Here is an 18,941-nt window from a genome sequence, read left to right as displayed (position 1 = left end):
CACCACACATCATTACAAAATTTTTTCTTCTTGTGATGAGAACTTTTAAGATCTATTCTCTTAGTAACTTTCAAATGTATGTTACAGGATTATAAACTCCAGCCCAGTATAGTACTATAATGCTGTATATTATATCCTAAGGACTAATGTATTTTATAATTGAATGTTTGTACCTTTGACCCCTTTCACCCACCCTCAACTTTGCCTTTGGCAACCACCAGTCTGTTCAAACTGTGGTGCTGGAGAAGTCTCTTGAGAGTCCCTTGGACTGCAAGGAGCTCAAACCAGTCAATCCTAAAGGAAATCAACCCTGAATATTCACTGGAAGGACAGATGCTGAAGCTGAATCCTTTGGCCACCTGATGCAAAGAGCTAATTCATTGGAAAAGACCCTGATGCTGGGAAAGATTGAAGGCAGGAGGAGAAGAGGGCGGCAGGGGATGAGACGGTTAGATAGCATCACCAACATGAGGGACATGAATTTGAGCAAACTCAGGGAGATAATGGAAAACAGAGGAGCCCGGTGTGCTACAGTTCTTGGGGTCACAAAGAGTTGGAGATGACTTACCAACAACAAGTGTGTTCTCTATCTCTTTTATTTATTTTGCCTGTGCTGAGTCTTCACTGAGACACATGGGCTTAGTTGCCTCTCTGCATGTGGGATCTTAGTTCTCCAACCAGGGATTGAACCCATGTCCCAGCATTGGTGGATTCTTAACCACTAGACCACCAGAGAAGTCCCCAGTAACTCTGTATTCTCTTGAGTTTGTTTTTTGTTTGTTTGTTTTTGATTCCATATATTAAGGACTCTTGAAGACTGAAAAACCAAGACGTCCGGTCTTGACACCACGCTGTTCCTAGGCTTTCATCGACATCCTCTTCCGAGTTTACCTCCCTGGGAACCAGCTGCCCAGAGTAAGTGCTGTGTTGACAAGCCCAGACCTGACTGCTGGCAGAATTGTCTGGGTGAGGCCTGTGTGTCTTGCGGAAAGAACACAGGAGGGTGGATAGAAGGTGCCAACCCACAGGAGGAAGAGCAGGGAGGGCGGGAGGGTGGAGGGGATTTGGATAAAACCACAGTGCAGTGTGAGTGCCAAGTGCCAAGTAGTATAACTATTTCCTTTTGATGCCATGGCCTTTCCCAGGAGACAGTCTCCAAAAACACCTGTGTCCATAAAACAAAACATATGGCTTTTTAGACTTAAAATGATGGATGAGGGGCTTCCCTGGTGGTCCACTGGTTAAGACTCTGTACTTCCACTGCAGGGGGGCATGGGTTCTACCCCTGGTTGGGGAACTGAGATCTGTCATGCCACACAGTGTGGCCAAAAATAATAAAATAAAATAATGAGTGAAACTCCCCCCATGAAAGGGAATGCTGGCCAATTCCAGAAACTTAACAAAGGCTGCACCAAATGATGGCTAGGAAGTGTGTGCGTGAAATTGTCATAAGAGGATTGATTATAATTCAGAAGATGATTCTCAGAAGTTTTAAAAAAAAAATGAAGACCAGATCTCTAAGACTCTTTCCAGCTCTATAATCCTGTTAAAAATAAAATCTTAGCAAAACAAAATCAGTTGATATGTTTTGGTTTTGGGGAGAACTTAACTTCTGTTTGATGGAGAGAGGGTTATGCGCAAAATTATTCTGTTGGTAGAAAGCCACCTTTTTTCTTTTTTTCTGCCTTTCTCACTAACTGGGTACAACAGGAGATAAAAGGCTGTCTTCTCTTGTAGATTCCAAGATATTTTTATTGCTATATTTTAAACTCTTTGTCACAGGAATTTTCAAACATATACAAAGTAGAGAGAATAGCATCATTGACACCTGTGTACTCATAACCCAGCTTTATCAACCATTGACACACACCTAGTCTTTTTTTTAATCAATCCCCACTCCTCCCTTACTTTAAACTACATTCTATACAATATTATTTCATTTGTAAGTGCTTTACTATGTATCACCAGGAAGGGCTCTTTAAAAGTAGGTAACCACAGTACCATTAGCACATCTAGAAATAGCAGCAACAGTTCCTTAGTGTCATAAAATATCCAGCTAGCAGCCTATTCGGGAGGGGAGTTTGGGGAGAGAATGAATACATGCATATATACAGCTAAGCCCCTTTGCTGGCCACCTGAAACTATCACATTGTTAACTGGCTACATGCCAATATAAAATTAAAAGTTAAAAAAATAAAATATCTGGTCAGAGTTCAAGTTTTCCTGAAATTAAAAAATTTATATTTGGGGCCTTCCTCATGGTCCAGTGGTTAAGGATCTGCCTTGTAATGCAGGGGACATGGGTTTGACCCCTAATCTGGGAGTATCCCACAAGCCTTGGGGCAACTGAGCCCGTGCACCACAAGTACCGAAGCCAGGGCTCAGGAGCCCACAGACCGCAATGACTGAGCCCACACACCACAAGTACTGAAGCCCGAGTGCTCGAGAACCCGTGCTCTGCAGCCAGAGGCCACTGTGATGAGAAGCCCTCACACCACAGCTGGAGAGCAGCCCCTTCTCGCCACAGCTGGAGAAAACCCGCGTGCGCAATGAAGACCCAGCACAGCCAAAAAGAAAGAAATAAATATAAAAACAAACACAAACAGATTTGGTGCTGTGTATTTATCAAGAGCCTTAAAGTGTTTAGACTTGGTAAGTTCACTTCTAGAAAATTTCCTGAATCCAGAAAACCTTTATACATAAAAGATGTTTTCTGCAGCTTTATTTATAATAATGAAAGCTGGAATAAGTGAAATGGACACCCTAGGTGAATAATTAAGTGAGTTTGGGTAATACCCAATGAACAAGCATTGTGATTAGAGAAAGACAGTGATGTTAGACATAATACATTTCACACCACCATTTATTATCAAGTTTTCTTGAAGCATCCTCAAAGATAAAATATGAGTAATAACAATATCTACCTCATGGAATGAGGACTAAGTAAAAATACACATAAAACACTCAGTAAAGTGTTTTCCTGGTACCAAGTGAGCCCTCATTATATGATCACTGTATAATATGCAGCAATAAATGTGTTTTTGAAGAACTTGTAGTAACATAGAAAATTATTACAGTATCAAATTTAAAAGCCAGTTACAAAGGTAGTGAAGTAAGCCAGAAAGAAAAACACCAATACAGTATACTAACACATATATATGGAATTTAGAAAGATAGTAACGATAACCCCGTATGCGAGACAGCAAAAGAGACACAGATGTATAGAACAGTCTTTCGGACTCTGGGAGAGGGAGAGGGTGGGATGATTTGGGAGAATAGCATTGAAACATGTATAATATCATATAAGAAACGAATCACCAGTCCAGATTCGATGCAGGCTACAGGATGTTTGGGGCTGGTGCACTGGGATGACCTAGAGGGATGGTACTGGGAGGGAGGTGGGAGGGGGGTTCAGGATGGGGAGCACGTGTATACCCGTGGTGGATTCATGTTGATGTATGGCAAAACCAATACAATATTGTAAATATTGTAATATTTAATTGTAGCCTCCAATTAAAATAAATAAATTTAAATTTTAAAAAAAGGTAGTATACCAAAATAACAAGTTTATCAGAGTGGTGATTCTCATCTCCCATCATTCTTATTTTGTAGAGGCAATCTAAGTTCATTGCATAAAAATTGTTAAGTGCAGAATAGAAAAAAACGTTAAGTTTTGATGGATTAAGGAGGGAGCAATCTTGAGATTTCCTTTTTTTAAAGCCCTCAATGTTTTCCACGCCCCAAACAGTGGCCACCAAGTCTGTTAGCACCCCCTTGTGGTCAAATAAAGCAACTACTCTTAGACAAAATTCCAATGAAGAAATTAAACGGATGATTGTATCGCCCCACAGGGGGTGGAAATGTCATGCTGGGTCTTGTGCCATGGAACTTCCAACCCAAGCTGTATCTGAATCATGGGGCCAGGGGTAGCTTGGGGACATCATGTGATTGTCCTCAGGTGAGAAACACGGCTCAAGGATTTCATGTGACTCACGAACCCATTATACTTGCCCCACGAATCTAGCTCACCCATCTCAGAACTATTGTATGAACCATTCTGAAAACTCATCTCCACTGTGTCCAACCTTCAGAGAAGAGACCGCCTGCCCTAGGGTTTCCTGCCTGTGCAGAAGAAACCTAGCCAGCATCTGCCCACCAGAAGATCAGCAGAGAGAGAGAGAACCCAAGAGCCACACCTGAGTTTGTCATAGCTCCACCCACTTGAGATCCTCTCTGGGTCAACCCTGTTTTGTAAGGGGCGAAACCAGCTGCAGGGCCTCGTTAAAGTCATTCAGCTCCACCAAACCTGTTTCCCTTCCTGTAAACTGGGAGGAGCAGACCCGAGGTTCTGGATTGCTGGCACCTGAATCAACAGCATCAGAACCACTTGGGGCGGGGGGAGGTGTTGACATAATGAATTTTGATGCTTCTACCCAGAAATTCTGATGCAGGCAGTCTGTGGGGGATGAAGGGCTGGGAATTTGTAACTGACGAAAGCTCAGCAGGTGTGGGGACCTGGGACTCTTCAGATGCTCTTCCTTTCGGAATTGCCAGTCTCTGTCTTCTTCCTGCGGAGTCTGGAAAACTTCCTCCTGACTGTGGCATTGCTTCAAGAACATCCAGAAGGGACACATATGTCCTCATGGATAAGAGCAGGACTCCGGAGGGGGATTTCCTCCCGCATCTGCCCCTTCACCTTGCTAAGCTTCCGTTTCTTCCCCTGTGAGATGAAGAAGATAATGTTAGTATCTACTTTACAGGGTTGTTGTACAGGGAAGATTAAATTATTTATGATAATGATTTAATTATACTTATATTTCCATTTAATTATAATTATTTTAGCTACCAGTAAGTGGCTCAGGGAGAAGGCAATGGCACCCCACTCCAGTACTCTTGCCTGGAATATCCCATGGATGGAGGAGCCTGGTAAGCTGCAGTCCATGGGGTCGCACAAAGTCGGACACGACTGAAATGACTTAGCAGCAGCAGCAGCAAGTAGCTCATATGGTTAAGAATCTGCCCACAGTGTGGGAGACCTGGGTTCGTTTCCTGGGTTAGGAAGATCCACTGGAGAAGGGAATGGCTACACATTCCAGTATTCTTGCCTGGAGAATCCCATGGACAGAGGAGCCTGGCGGGCTACAGTCTGTGGGGTCACAAAGAGTCGGACATAACTGAGTAACTAGTACACACACACACATAATTATTTTATATATGCAAAGCCCAAAGCTCTTAAAACAGTGTGTAACACACAAAGGCTATTATTAGCAGTGATTATTTTAACTATTATTATTGTTACTGTTCCATACAGATGAGTACCTTTTCTTTAGAATTTTTGAAGTTTATACTCCAGACTTCCCTGGTGGCTCAGACGGTAAAGCGTCTGCCTACAATGTGGGAGATCCGGGTTCTATCCCTGGGTCAGGAAGATCTCCTGGAGAAGGGAATGGCAACCCACTCCAGTATTCTTGCCTCCCCCTCCCCACCCAAAAAAGGGGCTCAAAGAAATATTTTGGAGAAGGAAATGGCAACCCACTCCAGTACTCTTGCCTGGAAAATTCCATGGACTGAGAGGCTCCTCAGAGCCTGGTAGGCTACAGTCCATGGGGTCGCAAAGAGTCGGACATGACTAAGCGACTTCACTTTACTTTAATAGTTATTGTAAAATATTGGCTATATTCCCTGTGTTGGACAATATATCTTTAGTAGTTTATTTTATACCTGCTAGTTAGTGTTTCTTAGTTCCCTGTCCTATCTTGCCCTGCTTCTACCCCCCACTGATAACCACTACTTCCTTCTGTGTCTGTGAGCCTGTTTCTTTTTTGTGGTTGTTACAGATGGGTATCTTTAAATAATAATACTTTTTAAAAGGTACAACCCCTGGCGGAGTATGGGATGAATTGGGAGATTGGGATTGACGTATATACACTATTGAGACTATGTAGAAAATAGATAACTAATGAGAACCTACCGTATACTCAGGGATCTCTACTCAGTGCTCTGTGGTGACCTAAACGGGAAGGAAATCCAAAAAGAGGGGACATATGTATGTGCCGGAGAAGGCAATGGCACCCCACTCCAGTACTCCTGCCCGGAAAATCCCATGGACGGAGGAGCCCGGAGGGCTGCAGTCCATGGGGTCGATAAGAGTTGGACACGACTGAGTGACTTCACTTTCACTTTTCACTTTCATGCATTGGAGAAGGCAATGGCAACCCACTCCAGTGTTCTTGCCTGGAGAATCCTAGGGACGGGGGAGCCTGGTGGGCTGCCGTCTATGGGGTCGCACAGAGTACATATAGGTAGTATATACACATACATATACCTAGCATATGTATGTGCGTGTGTGTTAGGCAGTCGTGTCCGACTCTTTGCGACCCCATGGACAGTGGCTGCCAGGCTCCTCTGTACATGGAACTCTCCAGGCAAGAATACTGGAGCGGGTTGCCATGCCCTTCTTCAGATATATGTATATGTATAGCTGGTTCACTCTTTTGAAGCAGCTCTTCTCCAATAAAAATTAATTTAAAATATGAAAGATACAACCCTTAAACCGTGAAAAAGAACCTGTGAGGTGTAGTTAAAACTCTGGGTTCAAACCAGTCCTCTATCCCCTCCCAGAGTGAATCCAGGTGAACACCCAGGACAAAGATAAGCTGCACCATCTACAAAAGTGATGCTCCCTGGGAAGGATGTACAGAGGGCATTGAGGGGTTTTAGGAAGAGGCCAGGCCAATTGTGGTGACAGGGGTCATGTCTTAAAGACTTGTGGCCAGTGTGTGATGATACAGAAGAGGGTTTCCGAAGTGGGCACCTCTGCAGACACTCAAGAAGTTTCCAGTGGTCCAGGGACCTAAACTGGTCATTAAGATCCATGGACCACACCATTATTTTGACTCTATCCATGATGGGTCAGCTGACATGGGTGCTCAATGTTTTGCTGACCTCTCCCCAAGAGCATCCGGTGAGTGTCCTGACTGCTCATTCATCACTCCTAAAACTCAGAGGGGCTGCCTGAGCCTACTCAAGACCTCAACCCCATCCTCCTCTTTCTTCACCTTTTCCTTTCTCTGCCAGGACACTCCCCTCCCAACTCTCAATCCCCAGATCCTTGGAGGATAGGTAGCAGATACATGAATTTATTCAGCCATCAGGGTATGCTCAGAAATGATGCCCCAGAATACATATACATTTGAATCCCTGGACCTGTGGCTGCTCCTTCTATGCAAAAAAATATCCTTGCAGATGTGAAGAAGTTAAGGTTCTTGAGATGGAGAGGCTATCCTCATTTATCTGAGTGGACTCTCAATGCGTCAGAAATGTCTTTATACGATAGAAGCAGAGGGAGATTGGACCTGCAAAGAAGAAGGTGTCAGGAAGACAGAAGAGAGAGAGACTTGAAGACACCATCCCTGGAGTGAATGCTCTACAAGTGACCGAGGACTTGGGAGTCAGGAGATCCGAGTTCGAGTCTCACTCTCCTTACGGGGATTCGAGGCAAGGCTGAATCTCTCGTTCCTTTGCCTGTAAAACTCCCACAGTGACACAGAAGAGAAAGGTTCCCTCCTGCTGCAAGTGCTATTAGGCTTAAGGGAAATGCTGGGGAGAACACCGAGTACAAACATATGCTACTGTTACCTCTGAGACTGGGGGTGGGGTGGCCTCATGGTAGCCCTCAGATTCTGCCACCAGTAGCCACCCTGCTTTGAATCTTAGGAATAACAATTATAACAGGAGCATCTTGACTGTATGCCTACTATGTGCCAGGTGCTGTCCCAAGCATCTTATTTGCCTCCTCCAGAGACACGTAGAAATGGCTTAGTGGAGTTTGCACTTTGGTGTTTTTATTATTATTGTTTTTGCACTTTGTTTTTTTGTTGTTGTTTTGTTTTTTTGTGTGTTTTTTTAAATGTTTTTTTTTTGTTTTTGTGTTTTTTTTATTTGGTTTTTGCACTTTGGAAGCAGAAAGACCTAAACTGGAATCTCAGCTGTGTCCTATTTAGTTATGTGACCTCAGGCAGGCAACTTCACCTCCTAGGCCTCAGTATCCTCAGAGACAAATAATGCTTTCTTTTTTTTTTTCTTAAATCATTTGACCATGCCGCATGGCATGTGGGTTCTTAGTTCCCTGACCAGGGATTGAACCCATGCCGCCTCCATGGGAAGCACAGCATCTTAACCACTGGACCACCAGGGAAATTCTCAAAATGGTGCTGTTTTGACCTGTCTTCCTGGGAGGGCACAAGGCTCGGAGCTACCCTAAGCAAAATGTCTGGCATGGTCCTCTTGTTACCACAGTGGCGGCTCCGTGGTGAACACACAGGCTCATAAGGGGGTACACTGCTGTCTCCCGGTGTGGAAACATCTATGTGCCACTGGCGTCCGTTCAAAAGGCAGCATTTCCACTCCCGCCCCACGCCTGTGGAACCACAGAATCTTTCTTCCATGACAGCACCTAGACACACTCATACGTGGTAATTTTCAGGCCAGAGCTGAGCAACTAATTTTCCCACCTAAAATTTATTGTTTCTTCTTTTGTTATTACAGGCTGGGGAAAAGACATAATAAAAACCCTCTGAGTCTGGCAAAGAAAAACAACGGTGAAATGCAATTTGAAACTGGGAGTAATCATTGTGTCTACAATTCTAAAAAAATAAATAAATCAAGGAGTAGCTTTTAGAGCCAGTTTTAAATCATGCAGAAGAGTCAGAGTTAGAAAAAAAAAAATCATTATTTTCCTCTCCAAAATGCTGCTCCCTTGGACTTTCCATCCCCACTCAAAGCCCCACGAATCCTCGGACCCAGTGTTCGCAAACCCCAGGATGCTGTCAATATTCCCCTTTTAACTCTATCTAGCCATCCAGTCCCTTGATTTTCTGCCTCTTGCAGCCACAGGGTACTTTCATTAGTCCCCTGCCTTCAGGCTTGAACTTGGCTGGCAACCCTCCAAGCCAGCCGCCAAGGGATCTTCCCGAAACACAGGTGAGAAGATTATCAGGATGACTGTCAATTACTGAGAACATGTGGGGCATCTACCACATAGCTGGTATTCTTTCACTAACCTCCCAAAGCCTCTCTCTCTCTTTAGTCGCTAAGTCGTGTCCGACTCTTTCAGCCTCATGGACTGTAGCCCGCCAGGCTCCTCTGTCTGTGGGATTCTCCAGGCAAGCACACTGGAGTGGGTTGCCATTTCCTTCTCCAGGGCATCTTCCCGACCCAGGGATCGAACCCGGGTCTCCTGCACTGCAGGCAGATTCTTTACCGACTGAGCTATGAGGGGAGCCACATTATTAGTCCTACTTCACTAATGAAGCAGTTTGCTTCTGTAACTTGCCCGAGATCACTGACCTGGGAAACAGTGAAGCTGGGACTTGAGCCCAGGTCTGGTGACTCCTGAGTCTGAGCTCTTCCCATGCCACTGCTTTCTCTCCTGGGCTTCCTACTGACCGCAGCCAAGTTTCCCAAACCATGCCCTGGGGACATCACTGTATAAGACAGAATAAATTTTCTTTAAAACAACACCACCAGTAAAATGTACGTGGAGGGGAGAAGTGACCAGTCTGCCTTAAATAAACTTGGGGCACGCTCCCTAGGCTGCCCAGTCTCAGAGAATCCCTGGCATATATTAAAGGCTTTCGAGTGTCCTACAATTTTTTAAAAAAGGGAAAAAAAAAAAAACCACTTTAACCTAGAGTTTTCCAAAGTGATTTTGCCATGGAACCCCTTTGCGCTGAGCATCCATCAGAGCCTGCACGAGGACTGGTGTTCCTCGGCACACAATCTGGGAACCACCTGCCTTCCAGCTCAGGCCCCACAAGCCCTGGGGCTGGGCTCGGCTGCCTCTCCAGTTTCACCTCCTCTTATGCCTTGTCAGCCTTTTGCTCCAGCCACTCCTCAACGCTCGAGTTTCCTCTAACATGCCAGGGCGCTCCTGCCTGTGCGCCTTTACACGAGCTGTTCCCGCCCTGAGTCTGCAATGCCGTTTCTTCCTCCCCTCCTCCTCAAGGTGGTCTGGCTGAAATGTCTACTATTCCGGAAGGGATTTCCTGGGTTTCTAACCAGAGCTAATCACTCTTTGTACCTCGAACTTACCTTTAGTACAACACATTTCTCCAAAAAACATTTGTCTCCCCAAAGCTGTTTCCTGCGGTGGTCTGTGAGCTTCTAGAAGGGCAGGCCGTGCTTGCTTTATTTGAGAATCAACACCACACACGAGGCCCGCTACACATCAGTTGTTTGCCAGCCAAACCCCCCTAGCCTCCTTCTAGTCTATTTTCTTAATACAGCTTTCTGATTATACATGTCACTCAAGCCCACTGTGAGATCTGAAAAAATACATATGTATATGATGATATATATTTAAAGAAGAAATACCCATAATCCTGATGGGAGAGACTGACTGAGGGGAAAATTGGGTCTTGCTTTGATGGGCGGGGCCATGCTCAGTAAATCTTTAATCCAATTTTCTGTTGATGGGTGGGAATCAAATCCCTTATGATTATACTGTGGAAGTGAGAAATAGATTCAAGGGATTAGATCTGATAGAGTGCCTGAAGAACTATGGACGGAGGTTCATGACATTATACAGGAGGCAGGGATCAAGACCATCCCCAAGAAAAAGAAATGCAAAAAGGCAAAATGGTTGTCTGAGAAGACCTTAAAAATAGCTGTGAATAGAAGAGAAGTGAAAGGCAAAGGAGAAAAGGAAAGATATGTCCATCTGAATGCAGAGTTCCAAAGAATAGCAAGGAGAGATAAGAAAGCATTCCTCAATGATCAAAGCAAAGAAATAGAGGAAAACAATAGAACAGGAAAGACTAGAGATCTCTTCAAGAAAATTAGAGATACCAAGGGAACATTTCATGCAAAGATGGGCACAATAAAGGACAGAAATGGTATGGACCTAACAGAAGCAGAAGATATTAAGAAGAGGTGGGAAGAATACACAGAAGAACTGTACAAAAAAGATCTTCACAACCCAGATAATCATGATGGTATGATTACTCACCTAGAGCCAGACGTCCTGGAATGTGAAGTCAAGTGGGCCTTAGAAAGCATCACTACGAACAAAGCTAGTGGAGGTGATGGAATTCCAGTTGAGCTATTTCAAATCCTAAAAGATGATGCTATTAAAGTGCTGTACTCAATATGTCAGCAAATTTGGAAAACTCAGCAGTGGCCACAGGACTGGAAAAGGTCAGTTTTCATTCCAATCCCAAAGAAAGGCAATGCTAAAGAATGCTCAAACTACCACACAATTGCACTCGTCTCACACGTTTGCAAAGTAATGCTCAAAATTCTCCAAGCCAGGCTTCAACATTACACGACCCATGAAATTCCAGATGTTCAAGCTGGATTTAGAAAAGGCAGAGGAACCAGGGATCAAATTGCCAACATCTGTTGGATCATCGAAAATACAAGAGAGTTCCAGAAAAACATCTACTTCTGCTTTATTGACTATGCCAAAGCCTTTGGATGTGTGGATCACCACCAACTGTGGAAAATTCTGAAAGAGATGGGAATACTAGACTACCTGACCTGCCTCCTGAGAAATCTGTATGCAGGTCAAGAAGCAACAGTTAGAACTGGACATGGAACAACAGACTGGTTCCAAATCGGGAAAGGAGTACGTCAAGGCTATATATTGTCACCCTGCTTATTTAACTTCTATGCAGAGTACATCATGAGAAATGCTGGGCTGGATGAAGCACAAGCTGGAATCAAGATTGCTGGGAGAAATATCAATAACCTCAGATATGCAGATGACACCACCCTTATGGCAGAAAGCGAAGAAGAACTAAAGAGCCTCTTGATGAAGGTGAAAGAGGAGAGTGAAAAAGTTGGCTTAAAACTCAACATTCAGAAAACTAAGATCACAGCATCTGATCCCATCATTTGATAGCAAATAGATGGAGAAACAGTGGAAACAGTGTCAGACTTTATTTTTCTGGGCTCCAAAATCACTGCAGATGGTGATTGCAGCCATGAAATTAAAAGACGCTTGCTCCTTGGAGGAAAAGTTATGACCAACCTAGACAGCATATTCAAAAGCAGAAACATTATTTTGCCAACAAAGGTCCATCTAGTCAAAGCTATGGTTTTTCCAGTAGTCATGTATGGATGTGAGAGTTGGACTATATAGAAACCTAAGCGCCGAGGAATTGATGCTTTTGAACTGTGGTGTTGGAGAAGACTTAAGAGTCCCTTGGACTGCAAGAAGATCCAACCAGCCCATCCTAAAGGAAATCAGCCCTGAATGTTCATTAGAAGGACTGATGTTGAAGCTGAAACTCTAATACCTTGGCCACCTGATGTGAAAAACTGACTTATTGGAAAACCCCTGATGCTGGGAAAGATTGAGGGTGGGAGAAGGGGATGACAGAATGAGATGGTTAGATGGCATCACCGACTCAATGGACATGAGTCTGAGTAAACTCCGGGAGTTGGTGATGGACAGGGATGCCTGGCATGCTGCAGTCCATGGGGTTGCAAAGAGTCAGACACAACTGAGAAACTGAACTGATTGAACTAACCCATAATCCTAGAGGGATCAGGGTGAATGGTTCTCAAACTTACATCAAAACAGCATAAGAAGGACCTATATGAGTTTGTTAAAAATAGAGATGCTCAAACTGCAGCTGGACCACCCAGCTTCTGTCCCAGTGTGTGTTTATGTGCACACACATGTATTTAATAAACTTCCAGTTGATTCTAAAAGACATCCCTTGGGAATTCCCTGGTGATCCAGTGGTTAAGATGCCACACTTCCAGTGGAGGGGCTGAGAGGTCTATCCATTGTCAGGGAACTAAGATCCCACATGGCATGTGCATGGGTGTCCAACTCTACGACCCCATGGACTGCTCCTCTGTCCATGGGATTTTCCAGGCAAGAATACTGGAATGGGTTGCCAGTCCCTTCTCCAAGGGATCTTCCTGACCCCAGGGATTGAACCAGGGTCTCCTGCATTGCAGGCAGATTCTTTACTGTCTGAGCCACCAGGGAAGCCCCCATCGTGTGGTGAAGCCAAATTAAAAAATAAATAAAATGCACTGGGAATTCCCTGGAAATCCACTGATTAGGATTCTGAACTTCTCATGGCCAGGGCCAGGGTTCAATCCCTGGTAGGTCTCAAAAGCCACATGGTGCAGTCAAAAAAAGAAAAAATGAACCCGTCATCAAGCATCACTGCTTAGGTGATTCCCCATGTTTTTGAACTAGGAACAAGACAGCGATGAACAATTTTGTATGTAAATCTTCGTCTGTGGGTTGACTGATTGCCTTAGGAGAGATTCCTGGAAATGGAATGATGGCGCCAAAGCAGGAAGGGTTCTCAGGCTCTCGGAGGAGTTATTCTCTGGGAAGATGGTGCTGCTCCCCTCTCCCGCTGGCAGCTTGTGAAGATGCTTGTCCCACCACGCCCCCATTATTATGGCCATTTTGGACAAGAAAGAATACAGGAATAGTTGCTATTAAATGTGAAAGAAAAATTGCCTAGCTGGGTGGTTTTTAAAGAGGGACATTTAGCAAGCTTTTGAAGTATAATTACTGTTTAATCAAGCCGGGGAACGCACAGTCATTATTTCCTTTTTGTGCGTGCTTAGTAATTTTGCCAACGAACGCTGTGAGCACCCATCACTTCATCTGTTTTCCAGGACTTATGCTGCTTGCGTGTTTTGCTAGAACAGCTTCAGTCTCTCGCGCACTCTCTCTCTCTGTCTTTGTGTCTCTGTCTCTCTTTTCTGCTGAGGTATATAGACATTGAGTTTAGTTTCTTCTTTTCCGGAGTCTCAGGTAACGGGCAGCTTCCCTTACCCTAGATGCTCGCACCCACCTGGTGGGTAGGGGGCTGCTGACTGCCCACCACCTAGAATGGTGCTTAACGCCCTTGACTCTTAGACTTCCCTGGTGGTGCAGTGTTTAAGAATCCGCCGGACAACGCAGGGGACATGAGTTCGATCCCAGGTCCAGGAAGATCTCACATGCCCCAAAGCAACTAAGCCCGTGGGCCACAACTACTGAGCCAGCACTCTAGAGCCCTCAGTCCGCAACTACCGAGGCCTGTGCACCCTAGATCCCATGCTTTGCAACCAGAGAAACCATTGCAACGAGAAGCCTGAGCACCGCAATGAAGAGTAGCCCCCGCTCACTGTGACTAGAGAAAGCCCGAGTGCAGCAGGTAAGACACACCACAGTCAAAAAGTAAAAGAAATGAAGAGATCTTAAAAAAATGAAGCAAAAAAGACTAAACCTATATAGACGGTGGGAGGATATCGACTGTTAAATGAAAACAGCAGGAGAAAAAAAACATGCTCGGAATGACCTCATTTCTGTGAAAGGAAATCATTTATTCAAACAGCATTTAATAAGGACCTATTGTGGCTCAGAGGGTAAAGAATCTGCCTGCAATGCAGGAGACCAGGGTTCAATCCCTGGGCCGGGAAGATGCCCTGGAGAAGGGAATGGCAACCCACTCCAGTGTTCTTGCCTGGAAAACGCTGTGGACAGAGGAGCCTGGCTGGCTACAGTCCATGGGGTCGCAAAGGCTCAGACATGACTGAGCGACTAACACTCACTCACTCATATGCCAGACGCTGTGGATAAATAGGTAAATCCACACAAAACTTGCCTACATGGATGTGCATAACCGGGGTTTATCACTAAACAGAAAGGAGCCTGGAAGGACATGTTCACCCTGGTTATTTCGAGGCAGAGTGCACAGGAGCAGGGAAACGGTTTTAACAAGAGTTTTCATATTTTACTCTCTATCCTTCTATATTGTTTGGATATTTTCCACAATAAATATGCACCATGTTTGTAATTTAAAATAATACAGAACAAAGACATGAAATAGCGGGGAAACAGAGCCCATGATACAGCCAGGCTGGGGGACCCAGGCCTGAGCTAACTTCTCACCTCTGCTCCTTGGGGCTCCATCACTTTGCTCTCCATCCACCCAAAGGTTTGGTCTTCAATCTCTCCAGAGAAATCAGCCAGGGAAACAGAGATAACCGTTGTGGGATAGGGTTCAAGTTTACCCCAGCCGTTACCACTTGGTCCACTGATCCCAGGTCTCCTGGAGGAGTTCCTTGTGACTTAAATGTGTCCATGTATGATAGTGATTCCTTTTATTTTTAATTTCGGAAACTTTCTAGCCTTCAGAAAAGTCACAAGAAGTAATACCATGAACACTTGTATATTCTTCACCTGGATTGACTAGTTGTTAACATTTTGCACGTTTGCTTTATTTCACTCTCTTTTTATGTATTAATTGTAATCTTTGCTGAATTGTTTGAAATTTAGGTATAGACTTCATGACTTTTTATTCCTAATACTAAGAAAATATCTTGCATAACCATGGTGTATTATCGCACTTGGGAAATTGAACATGAACACTTTGCTATTATCTTGCATACATATCTTGCATATTCCCAATTGGCCCTATATTGTCCCTGAGCAACTCCTTAAAAAAAAAAAAGATTTGAGATCCAATCCAAGATCACGGGTTGCATTTAGTTGTCCAGTCTTTTTTAAGTACCCTTTAATCTCGAGACGTTCCTCAGCCCATTTTGGTCTTTTCTGATATGGAGGTACTTACTAGTCCAAGCCAATCGTGTTAAAACTACGACTACTTTAAACACAATACTGAATTCTACAAGAGATGTGAATTTTTCTATGCCACCGCTAGGTGACGCTCTCGGCAGCTCTTGCCCTTCAACAGCCCTTATGAAAGGATCCTTGTTTTAAAGATTGATTGTCTCAACCAAACAAAGCGCTTACTAGGTAAAGCATGTTTATGATGCCTGTAGATTGGGAGGAGGGATAATTTAGGAGTTTGGAGTTAAAAGATACACACTGCTGCTGCTGCTGCTGCTAAGTCGCTTCAGTGGTGTCCGACTCTCAGCGACCCCATGGACTGCAGCCCACCAGGCTCCTCTGTCCATGAGATTTTCCAGGCAAGAGTACTGGAGTGGGGTGCCATCGCCTTCTCCCACTACTGTATATGTAATAGATAACCAACAAAGACTTACTATATAGCACAGGGAAGTATACTCAGTATCTTGCAATAACCCAGAATGGAAAAGAATCTGAAAACAAAACAAAAAGCACACATATAAAACTGACTCATTTTGCCATATACCTGAAACACACATTGTACCTCAACTATATTTCTTTTTTTTTTTTTAAGATTTTTTAAAAATGTGGACCATTTTTTAAAGTCTTTATTGAACTTTTTACAATATTACTTCTGTTTAATGTTTTCGTTTTGGGGCCACAAGGCATGTGGGATCTTAGGTGCTCAGCCAGGGATCAAACCCACACCCTCTGCATTGGAAGGCGAAGTCTTAATCACTTGACTACCAGGGAAGTCCCAATCAACTGTATTTTAATAAAAATTAAAAGGAAATAAAATGCCTGTATATTTATAAATGTGGTATCCTTTCAAGATACCTTGATGCTTTTGGGTTGTGGTGCTGGAGAAGATTCTTGTCCCTTGGACTGCAAGGAGATCAAACCAGTCAATCCTAAAGGAATTCACCCCTGACTATTCACTGAAAGGACTGATGCTGAAGCTGAAGCTCCCATACTTTGGCCACGAGATTCAAAGAGCCAACTCACTGGAAAAGATTGAAGGCAGGAGGAGGGAGCGACAGAGGATGAGATGGTTGGTGGCATCACCGATTCAATGGACATGAACCTAAGCAAACTCCAGGAAACGGTGGAGGACAGGGAAGCCTGCCCTGCCACAGTCCATGGGGTCGCAAAGAGTTGGATATGATTTAGCGACTGAACAACAACAACATCCTTTCAAGAATGTCCTCCCAGCAACACCCGGATATTGTTCATCAGGATGCTGATTCAGTGGGGCTGGTGTAGGTCCTAAGATTATGCCTTTATAACAAATTTCAGGGTGACTGTGATGCTGCTGCTTTGGAGAACATACCTGGAGGAGCAGGGTTAGGACAAACATATGAAGAATCATATCTATTTACACTTGAAATGTGAAAGCAAAAGTGTTAGTCACTCAGTCATGTCCGTGACTCTGTGACCCGTGGACTGGGGCCTGCCAGGCTCCTCTGTCCTTGGGATTCTCCAGACAAGAATACTGGAGTGGGTAGCTGCGCCCTTCTCCAGTGGATCTTCCCAACCCAGGAATTAAACCTGTGTCTCTTGCATCTTCTGTATTATAGGCGGATTCTTTACCATCTGAGGACTTTACCATCAATGAGGCAACTTTTATTTTTCTGTCAGAGCCAGCAATGAAGCTGGTCTTATCTCCTGCTTTTTCTCTCCTTCCCTTCTCCCTCCTTCCCCACCTCCTCCCTGGCCCTTTGGCCTTGGTGCTTCTTGGCCACAGTGCCTTTGTTCTAGCTGTCCTGTCTACCTGTACACTCATGCTTCTGTCTGGCCAACTCCATCAGCTTCCTCGAGTCTTTCTCCAGATCTCACTTCTTCTTCTTTGTTTTATATATATATATTTTTGTTTGTTTGTTTGTTTTACTGAAGTCTTCCTTAGTGGCTCAGATGGTAAAAAAAAAAAAAAAAATCTGTCTGCAATTCAAGAGACCTGGGTTTTATCCCTGGGTCAGGAAGATCCCCTGGAGAAGGGAATGGCAACCCACTCTGCAATTTTGCCTTGAGAATTCCATGGACAGAGGAGCCTTGCGGGCTACAGTCTACGGGGTCACAAAGAGTCAGACACGCCTGAGTGACTAACACACACACATAGTTGATTTACAATGCTGTGCCAATCTCTGCTGTACGGCAAAATGATTCCATTATACACATATAGACATTCTTTTTTTCCTGTTATTTTCCATTACGGTTTATCACAGGACATTGAATATAGCTCTCTGAGCTATACAGTAGGGCCTTGTTGTTCCTTCATTCCATATATAATAGCTGACATCTGCTAATCTCACACTGCCAGTCCTTCCCTTCCCCTCCCCTCTCCCCCTTGGCAACCACAAGGCCATTTTTTATGTCTCCGAGTCTGTTTCTCTTTCACAGGTAGGTTCAGTCATGCCATATTTTAGCCAAATCTCACTTCTTATCGAGGTTTGCCCAGACTACCCTATTGAACACCGCCCCCTGCCCCCAGGGATTTCCTCTCTCCTTCAATCTGCTCAGCTATTTTCCTATAGCCCTTACCATCTTTTCATGTATCATGTAATATGCTTATTGTATTAATTGCTTATTTCTCTCTCTGTACTAGAATCTAAGTTCCACGAGGGCAGAGATCTCTATTTTCTTCACTGATATACCCCCAGTACCTAGAACAGTGTCTGGCACGTGGTAGGTTCACAAGAAAATATTTGTGCTCCTTAACGAGAGCTTCAAGGCGGCAGCTCCCAGTCCCCTCATTCAGTTGATGAAGAAATGAGCTCCAGATCTTTGAGCACGATAAAGACATGCGCAAGGGTCTCGGGGACTATAAGGAGATTGTCCAGTTTGTCTAAATGAATATAATTTAAAAGCAGGACTTGTTTGTATCAGTCAATTTTTCCTTTTTTCTTTTTCCATTTGTTGTTTTTTTTCTATCAGTTAAATTTTAAGCTGCCATCATAATTGTTATTATTTGTGTTCGGCCTTTTCCCAAAAGGATCTGAAGCCGCCAAAGAGATGAAATGTCATATAAAACAGAACAGTTAGGAATCAAGTTGGAAGCGATAGCATCTAAAGGAAGAGGGAGTTGACTTTAACAAGCCCTTGATGGTAGTTAATTGCCCTAATGGGGTACAGAATTTGGCTCTGAATTCTTTGGCAGCCGAGTCAAACGGGAAGCACGTGGGGCTGCAGAGTATTCCTTGTCTGTGCTAAGAATGTCTGAATGCTCAGCAGGGACGCGCTTCCAGGAGGAATTCAGCACAAGCCCAGAGAACTCTGTGTGACATCCAGTGGCCCCAAGTGGGCTCCTGTTTACGAAAACCCCCAAAATCCT

General features: G+C 44.2%; 1 long non-coding RNA gene across 1 annotated transcript; it reads left to right on the top strand.

Annotated features, from left to right (window-relative positions):
* The first annotated feature begins 781 nt into the window (after nt 1-781).
* LOC147351347 (uncharacterized) lies at nt 782-2,603 on the top strand. Its single transcript, XR_015147415.1, has 2 exons — nt 782-915; nt 2,295-2,603. It is a non-coding gene; the product is annotated as an uncharacterized LOC147351347 (long non-coding RNA).
* Nucleotides 2,604-18,941: the final 16,338 nt, after the last annotated feature.

Source organism: Bos grunniens, chromosome 19 (assembly GCF_055505025.1).
Source record: "Bos grunniens cultivar Pamir isolate PY7600 chromosome 19, Bosgru_T2T1.0, whole genome shotgun sequence".
NCBI classification, from domain to species: Eukaryota; Metazoa; Chordata; class Mammalia; order Artiodactyla; family Bovidae; genus Bos; species Bos grunniens.
Note: the sequence above shows the minus strand (reverse complement) of the source record. Positions and strands in the feature narration are given on the sequence as shown.